Source organism: Lissotriton helveticus, chromosome 9 (assembly GCF_964261635.1).
Source record: "Lissotriton helveticus chromosome 9, aLisHel1.1, whole genome shotgun sequence".
In the NCBI taxonomy this organism is placed as follows: domain Eukaryota; kingdom Metazoa; phylum Chordata; class Amphibia; order Caudata; family Salamandridae; genus Lissotriton; species Lissotriton helveticus.
In genome coordinates, this window is record NC_136070.1 from 664,749,176 (window position 1) to 664,765,890 (window position 16,715).

Genomic DNA, 16,715 nt, shown 5'->3' on the forward strand with positions numbered 1-16,715 from the left:
ATCAATCACTTCAATACCCGCACCTTAAAAGGCAGGTCTTCTCCTCTGCTGGGTCTCTATCCAGATGACCAGAGGAAGGTAGGTCTCTGGCACTCTCTTTCGCAGAAACCACATGAGTATGATTGCTTCTCTAGAAAACTCTCAGCTTTTCCTTTTCTTTTCACCCTAAGGTCATTTGGGTCCCCTTGATTTACTGTTTCTTTATGCTGAGTATCTTTGCTCTTACCACAATTAGCAGCTAAGCTCTACCCTCTGCTTTTGACCTAGGGGCCATTTTAGATTGATCCAAAGGATAAGACACGCCATTCACACCTGAGGACAACTAATCACTTATGATACACTGTGTAACACCAACAGAGATTGGTTTTATGTTGTCTGTTAGACCAATGTCTACTTGCCTGTTCTGTTATATTTGATGTATCAGTGTGGAATATATGTTATTATCCCGCTGTCTTTTTCACGGAAATCACAACGCAGTTGTTACAACAACCGTGTTGTAATTCTGCATACCATTACTCCGCAAGTCGGAACAATGACTTGCGGAGGGGGGGCGCTGGATGTTGGAATAGTATAATTTACTATTCCAACTCCAGTCTGGGCGGACAATAGGGAAGGTATTGGATAATAATCCAACACCTCCCCCCCCATGCAAGTCGTTGTTCCGACTTGCGGAGTAATGGTATGCGGAATCATAACACGGTCATTGTAACGACCGCATTGTGATTCCCTGCTGGGAAAAAGATTTGTGATAAATGCTGTTTACCATCAGCATGTGCTTCACTTCTTTCACGTTGTGGTAACTGATCAGCGCCAACAATAGCATGAGCATATCTACCTTAGGAGACACTATGATACACTGTGCTGGAAAAGGGATCCTGGTCTGGTCACGCATTGGACCATAAATTCAAAACATTTGTTTACTGTGTGTTTTCTCTATTTTCTCATTCATTTTCTAGGTTGGATGATCAATTTTAAACTTTTTGAACAAGGTATTTTCTTTCAGGGGAATACCTATACTGCATATTACATCTTAAGTGTGGGGTAGGTTTATCCCCCTTTTCTTTTAGACCCTGAAGAAGTAGCAGAGATCTATTTTGGGTCATCAGTCGTTAAACATGCCAACCTGACCACACTCACAGGATACATCATGTCCCTGTAGTAGCCTCTACCAAATTATGTTTTTTTAATCCTGCCAGGAGAACCATCACATTAGTTCGGTGTGTCTTAGACAGCTTTAATGTCCCTTTATTTCAATATACACATTCACTCCACCCCATACATTCAAAACGTCCTCACACTGGCGCTTCTCATCAGACGGCAAAAAAATAAAAGGTCTCTGCTAAAGCGACCCTTTGTGGAGCCTTACGAGGAGCAAGTCCAATGATGATACATTACATCCTCATGGTTGTGTGAGGGTACCAAGAAATATTTTTTAGGATTCCTGCTTCTTTGCCAGTATTTTTTTCTTCTTCACTTTCTGGAAGAAAAGTACCTCCACTGCTTTTTTGCATTAGCACCTTCTGAGCCTAGGTACAGGACCTTTATTGGCTCCCACCCCTCCCCCTTTTTGTTGTTTTGAGTCATATTCATGGCCATGTACGAATCTTTACAATGTCCATAAGATTTAACATAACATTACATAATAAACATTTCTCTCAACTCATTAAAAGCAATTTCAAAGTGAGAGACGACATGTGTGGAGTTTAATCAAAGATGAATGCTCCTCAATAAGTAAGACTCTCATAGAGTGGGCAGGAGTTGCTGCTTATTCTGAACTCGGACTGTTTTTAATTTACTCCCATATTAGGGTTTTATTTTCCGGTGCATCGGTAAGTGCCTCGCCGCCTGTGATGATAATGCGCTGATCTTACACTTCCTTCGAAGCATGTTCTTATCTGCCCGGTTCATCTTAACTCCTAACCATTCAGTAAGTACCAAGTGTATTTCTTACAATAATCATAGATCTATTCCCCTGAGATAAAATGTCCCCCTGTACGACCAGAACAGGCACATGTTGAGAAGGAAGTCATAAAGGACTGAGGAGCATCTGGGTGTACATTGTTCAGGTTTGTATCTTCATTACAGGAGCTTGACGGTAAATTAATGATGACCATGAAACCTTCCTCACTCAGCACTTCCTCTCATCCCAAAGTGTGATATCTACTCCATGGATAGCCAAATCATATCAGACTGAAAACCCTCCACAGAGTAGATGAGGACTAAGTTAGCAGAAACTAGACAAATAGTTCCTTTGTTCAGGTGACCACTGCTGCATTTCATCAGGGATAGTTAGGCACCTCTTTAGGTGATCTCTCCTGATAGATGCAAGTGATTGAATAAGATTAGCCAAGTTTAATCAATATAGCAGATAAAGCGGAGGAAGGTCTAAAGCTATGTAAAAGCTTTGAAATGATTCTCTCAGAGAGACCTACAAAAAAGACAACAAAGCTGTCTGTTTCTACCTATTGTCAGGGGGGGGCGGGTTCTCAAGGATTGAAGGGCAAAACCGAATATGGTGTAATCCCTGCACAGTAGACTTGAGGAAGAAAGGAGAAGCCCTCCTGCTAAGGAAATCTCACTCCTTCGTCACAAAGAAGGCTTGTGAACTGAACTTTCCTTGCAGTGCCTTTATGTGAACACTAGAGAGAGAACCTAGTGACGGAGCACAGCTAATGACTGAACTCTAATCTTCTTATCCAACGAAGCTTCTTCAGTCCCATGGTAAGAACACTCCAGCATATTTGTATAAGAGTATCCTTAAATCATGCTTTCTGGGCACTGAATATATTTGCTTTAGTAGTGGAGAATCATTCGCCAATGCCAGTTGTAAACACTGAAGGTCCAATCAAGAACCCCATCTTTAGCTTTTCTTTCTAATATGGAATCTCTTGTCTTAAATATCTGTGTTTGGTTAATGTCTCCCTGAGGCTGTGAGTTGTCTTTCATTCTTCGCAGGATATAGTAATTGGCTTTCAAACATGTGCCAGAGCTCATGAATTCGAATGCCGTCAAGTACTTGAAGAGTTCAAGGGTTCCCTTTTAGCTACTGAGCGGGTAAGAACCATGCATCTCTTTCTGTGTCATATTTTGGACTTTTCCCAGCAGCAGCGGTTCACATTTGCAAAAGTGTATTTTAAAATTAGATAAAAGTTTACAAGGAAAAAAACAAAAATATGTCTAAAGACTTATGCGGTCTACAATACTGAAAACAAAAATGTATCAGATAGATGGCCAGTGCAGCCTCCCGTGCCTGATGTGTACATAACATTTGTTGAAAAAATATTGAAATTTGTATAACATTTTTATTTTTATGGCACTTATGATACCAAATGCAACAACCTCTTAAATTCACCATTAATGACAAGTAATTCAACCTTCACTTCCTCCTTTGGATTACTCATTACTTCAGAAGTGATAGAGCACAGACGGAAAGGCCGCTCTCCAAGACAACTCATATTTAGGAATGTGGGTGTTCAATACAAGACCAGGTCTAAGACCAGGCCCTGGACTCAAGGGTGGTGGGGTGCTCAGGACCAAACGTCAGGCATGGGTAAAGGCTGGGCTCTGTATCCCCAGAATACAGAATACAGCTACATTGAGGAATGGGACAGGGATGAGAATATATTCAATAGCACATAGCTTACTGTGTTCAAAACTGCTGCTGAAATAGTGACTGGTTCTTGCCAGGAGGCAATTGGTACTGACCCTGGTGTGTTTTGCTACAGGATTACCAGTCCTCTCTTTTGGCAAGGTGGAGGAGCCTTCATAAGGTCAGCGTGAACAACCCACCCTGACAAATGGCAGTGTATTGCAGTGTGATTGCATTATACGGGCTGAGAGCATAGTTCTGATAGCATCCAATGCTATGTTGGCTAAAATACTTCTTCCACGGTTTTAAAATCAAATCGGAGCGCTCAGTCATATCTCATTGGAAGCAAGCCTGCCTATAAGACCCGGCAATGAGATCTTAGATGGGACTAAGAGGGGCTGCAAGCAAGACAGGAAAAGTTGGGGAATAAGCTGCAGAGGGCTGCATCCTTCTCTGCAGGTTTTGTCCTCACCCAGCAGAAACACTTGGTTTACCTGTGTACTTTCTTTCTGGTCTCCTCCTTTGACTTTGTACACCTGCTCATGTTTAACAGCGTGAACACTGTAATAATAATAAATTAGGTTTTCATTTATAGGTCTTGGAGCTGTATTTTTGTCGTTTCATAGCGTTGCCACATGTCTTGAAGATACTATTTTTAATAAATTAATAACCCAGGCACAAATAAATATCACGTAGGGCCAGGGCTTTAAGTTGGCTGGGTCTTGCTGGTGCACCTGCTGTTCTAAAAAGCATGTGCGGGGACTGCTCCTTATCGGGCTCTTTTTTTGCCCACACCCTCCGGGCAGAAACCTCAGTTTTGTCTGACTCCTGTTTTCCATGGAATGTCTGCTCTGACCCCGCTGCTTGAAGAACTAATGTTCATTGCTGCTGGGAAGCGTGGCTCTCTTTCCAGTGCAGCACACTGTGCAGAATAGCAAGGCACTTTCTAATATAATGCAGAGTACATCATTACAGTGTTCACCACAAATGACGTTAGCTTTCATTGTCCTCTACTAGAGAAGGTTTCTACCCTTCATACACTTATATACTTTTACAGTCAAGGCAACTATGATACTTACATGCTGTTGTTACACAAAAGGACATATTCCCCAGCCAGGGCAATCCAAGGCCACGTTATGCTGTTCTCTGTTTTTTAATCTGTCAGTGTATATAGAGCGAACTTTGTCCGGGGCACTAAAGCACTTTACATGTAAACAATACGTTTTGCAGGAAGAAATGCTTTGAGTGTGTAATCACACCGGGAAACCTCTTGGAGTAGCTGTGCGTCTTACAAATTCAAAATAATAATAATAATAATTGGAACATGCATTTTGTTACACGCCAATGTTGCTAAAAAGAAGTTGCCCTGAAAAAATAGTTATGAGGGAAAGGCAAGGACTTTACTTGAATATCCTTCTTTAAAAACAGGAAAAAACAGGAGAGGGCCTATTTAAACTAACCTTTGCAAATCCACCCTTTGAGAGAGAAAAGACTTAAAAGGAAACAAATTATTTGAAAAGTACCAAGCATGTTTACCCTCAGATATAGCCAACAGAAAAACATACCACTGACAAAGCCGACAGCCCTGGCTTGTTGTATATGCAATGCTACTTGCTGTAGTATATATTTGGATGCAATGACAGAAGCACCAAAATATCAGTGGGGCGGCACACTATGCAAAAGCACATATTTTTAGCTTAAGTGTCTTAAGCCATGTGCTTATTTATATCTGCCTCACCTCTTTCGAGACCCACCAGTGTTTTTTCATCCCACATAGGCCCTTCGTCGCAGGCCAGGGTGTATTTCACAAAGCATTCTCCGAACAGTAACTTGCTACATTCCATTTTTTTTCTTTCTGAGCATGATGAACTGGCAACTGTGGTAAATGTTTATGCATGTGGTAATTCAGAATTATTCAAAGCTGGGAGAAGCATAGTGATATCGTGTTGGATATTTGCATAATGCACCCTGGCAGCTGGGGTTGTTGCAAATTGCTTAGGGGCTTTGCTTCAATTATTTTGTGGCTAATCTTGTTAATTGTTCTCTGATTCTAACTCCTGTTGCCTTGCACCCCCACACTCCAGTGGAACTGAAAGTGCAAGCGATTAATTGTCCCTGGCCACCGCCCAATCTGCAGGTAGGGCCTTTCAGTGCATAACGTGGCACACACTGAAGCAGCCTCTCACTACGTGTGCCCCCTGTTCAATAAAATGTGAACATCTGCAATTTTTCTTAGAAAGTAAATGTGGGTGAAAAGGTTGGCATGTGTATGGAAATGAGTGGCAAACCCTACGGTACTACACTATAAACATTTTGGCAAAAGTGGAAGTCATTTTACAATCATTATCTCATCTGAAGAAACCTTCTACATATGTTTCTTTTCTTAAATGGGATTATACTGTAATTGCATGTACAGGTGATTTTCCTAAGATAACCTTTGTACACGTGTGCTGCTTTCGTGGGCATTGTCCCATGGGCATGATGACATGTTGCACATGTATTAGCACTTATAATTTCTGCATCTACAACTTTGTCCACTGCCCCTATATCATGGCGAAAGCACACACAGCCATTTTCTTTAATGGGCATACTGCTACCACCGATTCATTAACCACAATATCTGCTTGGTCGCTCTAGCTTGCTCTCTGCCTCACTCTGAGAACGGGGAAGAGAACACATGTGCGCTGGCAAAGGCAAAGCATTGTAGTGCTATTCAAGTATCTCAAATTGAGACGTACTGCATCTAGTATATGGGCTTCCGCCTGCCCATAAGGTTCCCATTTTCTGCCATCATCGTCGCTCTTCAATTTTGTCCACATAATTACACTGCATACCATGCCACATATCTCCACTACACAACTCCATACCACGCCACACAATTCTGCAAAAAAGAATTCAAATCTACCACATCTCTCACTTGTACTATCACCAGCCCTGTCACCTCTCCCCTATACACCCACTGCCCCCTCATCTCTCCCTCACACTCCCGGTACTCCCTCTCATCTCAATCCCACCGACCCTTTCATCCCTCCCTCATACTCCCTATCTCCTCTCTATACTGCCTGCTCACACAGGCTACCTTCCTGTACCACCTCACGCTCTGCCCTAGTCCAACTCTCGCCTCCCCCATATGGGCCCCTTTTACTCGTACCTCCATCTCTCTCTGTCTCTTACTTTCTCGCACCCTTCTCTCTCGCTCCCTCACACTCTGTTCTTGCCTCTCTCATATGGCTCAATTCATGTCTTCTAGCACAGTTTCTTTCCTGGCCTTTTCAAAAAATTTCCATCCCTCAAACCCATGCTGTCCCCCTCTTCTTTGGGTGTATTCTGCGTACACATGTGCTCCCTCTTTATGCATCTGTGGCTTGCTCTCCCCTTCTTTCTCACACTCTCTTTCTGCTCCTCAATCTCAAATGCAATCATCACTTTGTGCACAAACTACCTATTCCTGTGTATCCTCCTTTCTATCTATTCTGGGAGATAAAAACTTACCACGCCGACACCGCCAGGAGTCTACGGGGCACGCAGGACGCCAAGCCGCCACCGCCGAGAGTCACTCAGCCTCCAAGCTTCGCGCCGCCGCTCCGGGAACCACAACACCCGGCAGGCCTCGCGGCGGCGCGTAATTGACGCGGAGAGAGAGCGCCAGCAGGCACCATAAATCAGCAGACACCCCCGCGTCGCGGGACGCGAGCGGGACGCCCGGGGCGAAGCCCGGGCAAAGGGCGGGCCCTCTACGGCCCTCAGCGGCAGGAAGTGACAGGGACAGGGCCAGGAACGCTGCTGGAGGCGACGGAAGTGTCCTTAAGTCCAAGTAAGACTTATTTGCCCTGAGAAATTCCCTATATGCAATATTGATTTGGGAACCCTTAGTAACATTGGGGTATAGTGTTAGGATGTCTAAAAAAACTGTTGCCATTACATCCAACACTATGGATAATTACTTGGTCCAAACGGTGAAAAAAATCAACACACAAAGGAGAGAGTCTCTGGGTTTGAGTCAATCACCAGATTTACAACGCCTGAGTCCTACCTTACTTCCTCCTACTGATGACATACCATCTTTGGTGTCTGATTCCAATGACCACTTTAGCCTCTCCATTAATCAGGGAGCAAGCAAATCACCAGAGAATAAAGCGCTTGCCCTCGAGACACTTATTGTGGACACTGAAAATGCGACGGACATTGAATCTGAAAAGGAGGCACAGTTGTGCTTCTCTGATGAAGAACAGTCTACCCCAGACCACGCCCCCAGGCCAGTACGTACTTGTGTAAAGAACAAGCCAAAGCGGGGAGGGCTACGGTCTGGGGTAAGGAGGAAAAGGGCAACTACCCCAAAGACTAAACTAAAGGATAAAAATGAGGAGGGGATAGTCAAACATATTGTTGATGATGATGAATTGTTTCTAAAAATTGCTGAATTGATTGAAGGAAAAATCAAAGCTATCATCAAACCCCTAATAGCTAAAATAGATAAGCTACAAACTGAGGTTAAAAAACTGGATGGACTTCATAATAAGGTCGTAGGGGGGGTAGAAAACATCACCACGCTGGTTACTAATCTGGGTAACAATATAGGGGTAAATATTGCTGGTGTGGGAACAGAGGACCTGTCGCACACTAACCCTCCAGTGCAGCCATCAATAATAAATGATAACCAGATGGCTGGTAAAAGTGATGATATATTAATTGTTAATATCCCGCCAGTACAAGCCCTGGAATTGGACCCTTTACAATTCATAGTTGAAGCCTCACCTGTTGTGCTAGTATTAGCCAATGTTCCACCCTTAGATGGCGGTACTAGTGAATCACCCTCTTCCTTGTCAAACAAGGCCTTAAAATGGCTATCAAATAATATGAAGCTAGCACCTGGGGGGGAGCAGCAACTGGCTCGGGACATTAAGTCCGCAAAGAGGGTTCCCTGGCTAGGAAATCGACCTAAAAAATTAAAAGGGGATTGTGTGGCAGTGAGCTTTTTTCATCCAGGCGTCCTGCCAAACATTCTCATTAACCTACTTCCGCCCCAACGCAGACAGGGTACTGTTGTCCCATTAACACTTAAATTTTTTTATGGTGAACAACAGAATGTTACCTATCCAAGGACTCCTGCACCTGGGTGGGATAACAACTGGGACATGAATAATAGATGGGGCCATGAGCGAAGTCGTAATATGACAAATCATATAGTTCATCCAGTCCAGTTAAACCCTTTTGCTCAACCTCTTATGTTATCCAATCAGTATAATCCTCTATCTTCTTTGGACCAAAATGATTGACTCTTGCCCAAAAACAATAGTCATGAGGGGCAAATTGAACCTGTTTTAAGTATACTTACTTGGAATGTTGCAGGAATTAAGTCAAAAGTGGGTATTCCGGCATGGTCAGATCTTATTAGTAAGTTCGACATTATTGCATTACAAGAAACCTGGGACACACAAAATAGTTGCTCATTAAATGGATACAGTTATTTTTGTATCCCAGCAGTGCCCAGTGTGGCAGGAAGAGCCAAGGGAGGACTACTAAGTCTCTTTAAACTCGACATAAAAGGCCGCTTGAAGAAGTGCGACTCGGGCTCTGATAATTGTTTAATTGTCGAACTTACTTCAGTAGACCATTCTAATATTTTATTTGTAAATTTGTATAATGCCAATGCATCTGACTGCACTTTGTTTAGTTTAGATAAATTGGATCAGTTTTTGTCAGTCTATAGTGAAAATGTACACTCTTTTGAAATTGTGTTTATGGGGGACTTTAATATCCACCCTTGTACATTAACGTGTGTTTGCGATGAAGAAGAACCCCCCCCTAATTGCTCGCCAATCCATCTTGAACACAACAAACAAGGGGAATGTTTAGAAAACTTTCTAGAAAGATGGAATCTATATGAGTCTGGGTGTGGGGAGGGGGGGGTTAGGACTTCTACCTTTAAGGGAATAGGCAATGGCTCTATTATTGATTATATATTTATTTCATCATTTTTATTAGGTAAAGTTTTAATGTATAAAACTGTGGTTTCTGTTTTTAGCGATCATAATCCTGTCACCATTGATTTAGTAAATACCGATTTTATTTTGCGCAAAGTTGGTCCTGGTGACATCAGGACAGCACATAAAGCGAAAGATCAGGGACGTAGACTGAAATGGGATAGTATAATCCCCGAATCCTTCGTTCAAGAGGTACTCTCTGATGCTGCGGTTGAGGTTGGGGTGTGCTCATCAAATGAGGCAGATAATAGGGAAGTGATACTTGCCTTTGGTAGCATCTGCAGCAAGATTAATCAAAGATTGTTTGCTGGTTCAAAAAAGCAGACAATTCCCACTCAAAGATGGTTTGATAACAGATGCACAAAAGCACACTGCGCACTGTTAAGCGCTCTGAAGGCAGTTCCAAAAGTTCCCGCCAACATCACAACCTGTAGAGCTCAATATAAAAAAGCTATAGCTAACAGGAAAAAAGTGATCAAAGATGAAGCTTGGTCCCAACTATTAGACCCAGTAATATTGAAAAATAGTGGAGCATTTTGGAAAATTGTCAACCAACCCTTTTTCACAGGAGAGGTGAACTCCCCGTTAGAAACTAACATAACTGACGAAGGTTGGATAAAATATTTTAGTGACATTTACTCAGACCACAGCAGTGGAGGCCCTGGTGATCTTGTTGGTCAGATAGTTGTAGGAAATCAAGTGCATTTCGAGGTTGCAGAAGTTCTACAAGCAATAGATTGCACTCTGAAAAAAAAGGCACCAGGACCTGATGGTGTTCCTGCTGACGCCTTTAAATGTTTTCCTAACTTTTGGTCTAGATTACTATGTAGGGTGTTTAATGCTCTAACCCATGACAATATACCAGAGTCATGGAAAACATCTATAATCATCCCTGTTTTTAAAAAGGGTAATAGGCAGGACCCTGCATGTTATAGGCCAATCTCATTGATTGACTCTTCAGTAAAAATTCTTGGGAGAGTGATATTAGCAAAATTAAATGAGTGGGCAACTGAGAAAAGTATCTTGACCAATGTCCAATATGGATTTAGACCCAGGAGAAGCACTCAGAACCAATGTCTCAACTTACACATGCTGATTGAGAAGTACACCAGGGCTAAGGAGGGGTCCATGTACCTTGGTTTCATGGACCTCTCCTCTGCCTTTGACCTGGTTAATAGATCTAAGCTTTGGTCCATTTAGCTTGGATTGGGTTTGGATAGGACACTGGTTAACTTATTGGCAGATTTGCACCACGGCCTTACAGCCAAAATCAGAGTTACCACGGGTGGACGTTGTACGGGGGATTTTGCATCAGAAAAAGGGGTTAGACAGGGGTGCATCCTTGCTCCCCTGTTGTTCACATTATATGTGAACGCTTTGGAACCCGCCCTGAGGGACGTGACTCTCGACATTCCGCGTGCAGGGGAGCAGGGGATTCCTGTTCTCCTTTACGCGGATGACGCAGTCCTTCTTGCACGCACCGGGGTGGGGCTCCAACGTCTCTTGGATGCATTCGAAATCTTTATGGGCTCCCTTGATCTAAAAATAAACGTAAAAAAATCCCAAATTATGTTCATGGGCAGCGCAGCAAGGAAAAACTGCCATAAAACCTTCTTCTGCGGACGGGAGAAGCTGGTTCGAGTAGCTTCTTTCCCTTATTTAGGGATAACCTCTGATGAAAAGGGTAATTGGGCCCCACAGTTAAAGAATAGAGTTATCTCGTTAGCAAGAACATCTTCAGCTCTCCAGGGTTTCTCAAAAAAACTGGGTGGTAGGCCTATTGCAGCCATCATGAAAATTTATAAGGCTAAATGTATCTCTGTTGCTTCTTATGGTAGCTCAATTTGGGGTTACAGGGACTTAGCCCCCCTACAGATCATGGAAAATACATTTTTCAGATCTGTTCTTAGTGTTCCACAGTCAACCCCGTCCTACACTGCACATCTTGAACTTGGGGAAGGCCATATCTCAGATTTGATAAAAACAGCACCACTTGTAGCATGGTTGAGGATGTGGCTTAACAAGGAAATTCCCCTAAACCATACCATAATGAAAGATTGTTTGTGTTTGGATAAAGTTAGTAACATTAAGTGGTTGACATATAGTAGGGAACATTTTATTAAGATAGGGAGGCCGGAGCTATATTCAGAAATAGAATCTATTACACCCAAAGACATTGCATTAACAAAGTGTGCAATGAGTGAGTTTTTATCCCTGGAAAGAGAAGAGAGGGAGCTAAAAAAAACAAGTGTTAGGGCCAGCATAATATTATCTATACATGTCGGCCCAGAAAGCTACCTGAACATGGTGACTCATCCTTACCACAGGTTTATTTTAACACGGTTCCGTTTTAACTTGATACATTTTAATCTAGGTTTTTATCCTGTATGGAATACCCCAGAAAAGGCGTTACCATGCTCTTGCGATCATTTCTCCGTACAAAACACTATGCACTTAGTGATGTTCTGTGGGCATTACACTAAGGAGAGGAGAAAGTTTATTGTGCCTATTTTACAGGAGGCTGGATTTATTCAAGTAAAACCTGCTCTTATTTATTTACAGCTTTTAGGGACTCCAAGGATTATGTTCCATGTGGCTAGTTTCCTTGTGAGTGCCATTAGGAGCAGGAATATTAGGTTAAAAAACAGAATAACTCCTACCTCAACAGTATAGCATAAAATGTACAAATAGAATTTTATATAGGCAATTTTGTGATTGCAATAGGGCCTGTAATGGTGGTATACTTGTTTTTAGATTTGCGGTATTTTAGATATGTTGTATTTTAGGGATCTAGGTACTTTGTATATTGCACTATATGCTTGGTCTCCTGTATGACTTTTATGTATTTTTAATTATCTTTTTAAAATAATGTAATTATTGCACATGTATTTTAAATTTGTATTTTGCCATTGTCTTTATATGATATTAAGTTATCGCAATAAAGTATTTTGACTGACTGACTGACACCTCACGCTCTGCCCTGGTCCAACTCTCGCCTCCCCCATATGGGCCCCTTTTACTCGTACCTCCATCTCTCTCTGTTTCTTACTTTCTCTCACCCTTCTCTCTCGCTCCCTCACACTCTGTTCTTGCCTCTCTCATATGGTTCAATTCATGTCTTCTAGCACAGTTTCTTTCCTGGCCTTTTCAAAAAATTTCCATCCCTCAAACCCATGCTGTCCCCCTCTTCTTTGGGTGTATTCTGCGTACACATGTGCTCCGTCTTTATGCATCTGTGGCTTGCTCTCCCCTTCTTTCTCACACTCTCTTTCTGCTCCTCAATCTCAAATGCAATCATCACTTTGTGCACAAACTACCTATTCCTGTGTATCCTCCTTTCTATCTATTCTGTGCAGCTCTCAACCCTTTCTATTCACCATGCCACATAATTCCACCACAGAAATACACCATACAATTCCATCCCACACAATTCCACAACTAACAATTCCAACACAACCCACATAATACATCTCAACACCACACACATCCACTACACTCCAAACCAAGACACATAGGTAAAAGATTTTGTCATTTACAATGCAAGGCAATGAAATGCTCAGACTAGATGAATAGTTTAGAAAAATGCACCATCACCAAAAAGTAGGTGCCTACCTTAACCAATAGCTGTCGATCCAGAAACATGTAATATGAATCTCTAAGAATACGTCAGCCACAACAGCAGTCCCAGCTCTTTATAGGTAACCTTTTCACACTGCACTGGTATTGCATGTATGTATGCAGAGATATTTCTATAATCTGAACATCAGAAATATTGGAGCGTTGATGGATGGGCCAGCCCATCAAATAATGTACTACATTTGGACAGGGCACTGTAGGCATGTACTCCACTGACCTAGCAGACATACCATATTGAGGGATTTCTGCCAGCCTGAAAATTCCATACTAGTTTGTAGGACTGGAGTCAATAACATCAAAAGTTGTGGTAAAATCCAGCTCGCACAACTGCAGGTCCAGGTTTGACTGTGAAGTGAACAGATTAGTGGTGTTTCATTGCTGCATTTCACCCTGATTCAAGAGCAGCTATTGCACAAGAGGCAATTCTTGTTGATTTGTCTTGTAGCTGGATAGTAATTTCTTTCTTTAAAAAAAATCTTTTGATTGAATTTTTAACAATGTAACACTGCATTGTCATCCACCCCATGCTCCCCTTGCACAACAACCCTTTTAGTTGAAGAACACCATGAAGTAGACCCCACTTAAGTCAACTGCGACCAGTCTGGTAAACTATGGGGGGATCTGTGCTCTAGACAACTGTGTGCTTTCCCCAAGAACTTCCTATGGGTTGTCTACTCTGGGTATTTTTTGCTGCTCTTTCCACAGTCCCCAGAGTCTATCATACTTTTGTGAGTATCCTGTGGACCTATACACTGCTTCCTTAACTAAAGAGCAGTAATCTATCCCTCTTAGCCGGTTTGAGATTGGGGAGGCCTCATGGATCCCCAATGGCCCGCTATGTGACGTTTTGCCAAAACACAACCTATCCCAGCATTCATTTTTTGCCCCCTTACCCATCCCATCCGTGGAATACTTCCATGATTCCCAATATGGGGTTGCATTCTATCAGAAATCAACATACCATTTCTAGGTTGGAGAAAAGCAGGTTCAAATACACCTGAATGACCCGGCATTCCTATACCACATGCATAAGAGAACCTCTGGCCTGTACGCAATTGAGACATTCAGGGCTGCTGTCGCTCCCCATCCTCCACAGCCTGTCAGGGGTGTAATACATTCTTGGAAAGTATTTAACCTGGTCTAATCTAAAGCAAGGCAATATTTCTAATTCTCCAGTTGCCATTGTTTGCCTCAATCCATTTGTTATAATCCAAGGGCCGCAGGTCTGATTCCTGCAATTTGTTTAGCAGGACTGGAACGTTCATCACCAGAGTTCTGTATAAGCAAGATCTGTCCTTCCTACCAATAGCTGACATCATGAGTCAGATTTCTTATGGGCTGTACTCTGTGAGAGCTGCTATGTGTGCATTGTGCCTGACTGCCAATTGGTAATTTTGATTATGCATCATTAATTAAAACTGTTACATACACATAGCATTAGTGATTCAATAGGATTGACTGTGTTAAATAGCAGGGTTAAAATGAAGGTTAAAAGGGCCTTATTTGGCCAATTATGTCCATTTATTGATTCTTTGGGTTAAAATCGAAAGAAAGGTGCTCTGTCCTCCATTTGTACTTTCCTGTGCCGATGTTGTTTTGCCTGAAAGGGAATCTTGCATAGATTTGCATATAAATAAGTATTGTGCAAAGTGCCGCTATGCAGACTAGGCTTATGAGATTCGTGGGACCAAGTGTCCTATGATGGTCTTTCCGCTAAGCAGTCCTTTGTTGTGTGTTGGCTGTATTGTAATGCTTACTGGAGTTGTGCAATGCGCCGGGCTAGAATGGTTCTAACTTCAGTCTCTTCTTTGAAATATTGAGAAATTTTGTAAATCAACAGGTCAATTGCATGTTGACAGATATGAAACAAATCAGCACTGCCTGTCTGCAGGAACAGATAACGTATAGATTAAAAAGAGGTAGCTAGAGTAGATGTTATACTTGTACTAGGCTTTTGCAGTTGCAAATTATGTGCGCGAGATCTTCCGTTCCGAGGCTACATAGTTGACATTTGTTGTCTCTGGGTTTCCTCTTCCTTGGTGGAAGTGTGGTAAGATCGGCATTATACCCATCCTCTATTGTAAACATTTCTCTTTCAGATGGATATTGAATTCATAACTAAAATATTTTGGTAGTTTGGCTTCTACATATTTGTTTAGTACGTACCAGGAATGTACTCTCTTCGCAAGTGCAGGATTAGCTTCTTCCGTTGACAGTGCTTTGATGGTCTTGTTATCCACTTCCTTGAAGCTGGTGTGGGACACTGATGTTGCCCATAGGTTTTCCAGACCAAGGGAATCTCTAAGATACATTCCCACCGGTAAGTTCTTTCTTAGTGATAGTTCCCAATCCAAAGTTGCCAGTTCAGTGTATCTTTCTCTGCCCCTGTGCCATAAATCCACCCCTTCTGGCCAGTAAATGCTTCTGTGACCCAAACTCTATCCTTATTTGGGCAGGGGAGGTGTATTTCGGGAGGCTGAAGATTGTTCTAAATGAGCTGGTGATTTTCCACAGTAATGGTATCTTTTCCTCTCATGGCCTAGCTCCTGTATGTTATAGTTGGCAGGAGTTTGACTTGGATAATCTTTAATAGAGGGCTCAAAGAGGGCCCGGCAATCACTTTTTAAAAAGTTTTCTTGGTGAAGGATATTGTATTACCTTTTTGTTTGAGTGTTTCCATATGAGGGTTGAAGGAGCCTTTGTTATATAGTAGAACACCCAAGTATTTGTATTCCTTTGCTGATTCTAGTTGGTGTGTGTCTAGCAGCCTAACTGGTGCATGTCAGCGCTCTAAGAAAGAACTGGGATATGTGTAAATCGTATTAAGCTTTGAGTGGATCATAGATCATCATATGGTGTGTCTGCCAGACATCTCCCAATTTAGGGATCCCCAACTTATCTCAGTGCCCTAGACCCCTACCGTTTTCTATAGCCATGTACTAATCCACAGTGGCTTATTCCTAGTGGGCACCCTCCACTATCCAACCTACTGCAGTGCCTCTTGCCAGCTAATCACAAGAATGGCTGAAATAGCCGGGAGAGTGGGCAGGGGGGACTCCCCATACAGCCAGAACCCTGGGTCCTGCCCGGTTAAGAGAGTCCGCTCTAATCTCGTAGCTGGGTCCCTCCGATCCCCAAAGATCCACTCATTGATCGCAAGCAGGTGTACCGACTAGTAATAAAGTCTGATGTCTACTGCCCCTAGTCTGCCATCATAAGGGGATTGTATGCACTTCTTATGGGAAATTCACAGTGCGATCCTCCCTACTTGTAGCTATTGATGTTGGCCAGTAGGGTTGTAAATTAATTGGTACAGATTTTGTGGGGCTAGTGTTGCAAAACTTATAACAGCTATGGCAAGGCCACCATTTTTAAGAGGGCTATACGCCCCATAATGATCGGGTGAGGGAGCTCCATCTTGCCATATATCCCTTAAATTTGCAAGTCAAAGGGGTGATTATCCTGTCCCAGCGTTTCTGTGTATCTCTTGAAATGCGCATGCTCTA

The 16,715-nt window shown here is 42.5% G+C and overlaps 1 long non-coding RNA gene across 1 annotated transcript in view; it reads left to right on the forward strand.

Moving 5' to 3' along the window:
* The first annotated feature begins 1,834 nt into the window (after positions 1 to 1,834).
* LOC144782912 (uncharacterized) overlaps positions 1,835 to 16,715 on the forward strand; it is a 36,465-nt gene continuing 21,584 nt past the window's right edge. Inside the window, exons 1-2 of the long non-coding RNA XR_013601310.1 lie at positions 1,835 to 1,927; positions 2,956 to 3,054. This is a non-coding gene — a long non-coding RNA (uncharacterized LOC144782912). The remainder of the gene's footprint in view (positions 1,928 to 2,955; positions 3,055 to 16,715) is intronic.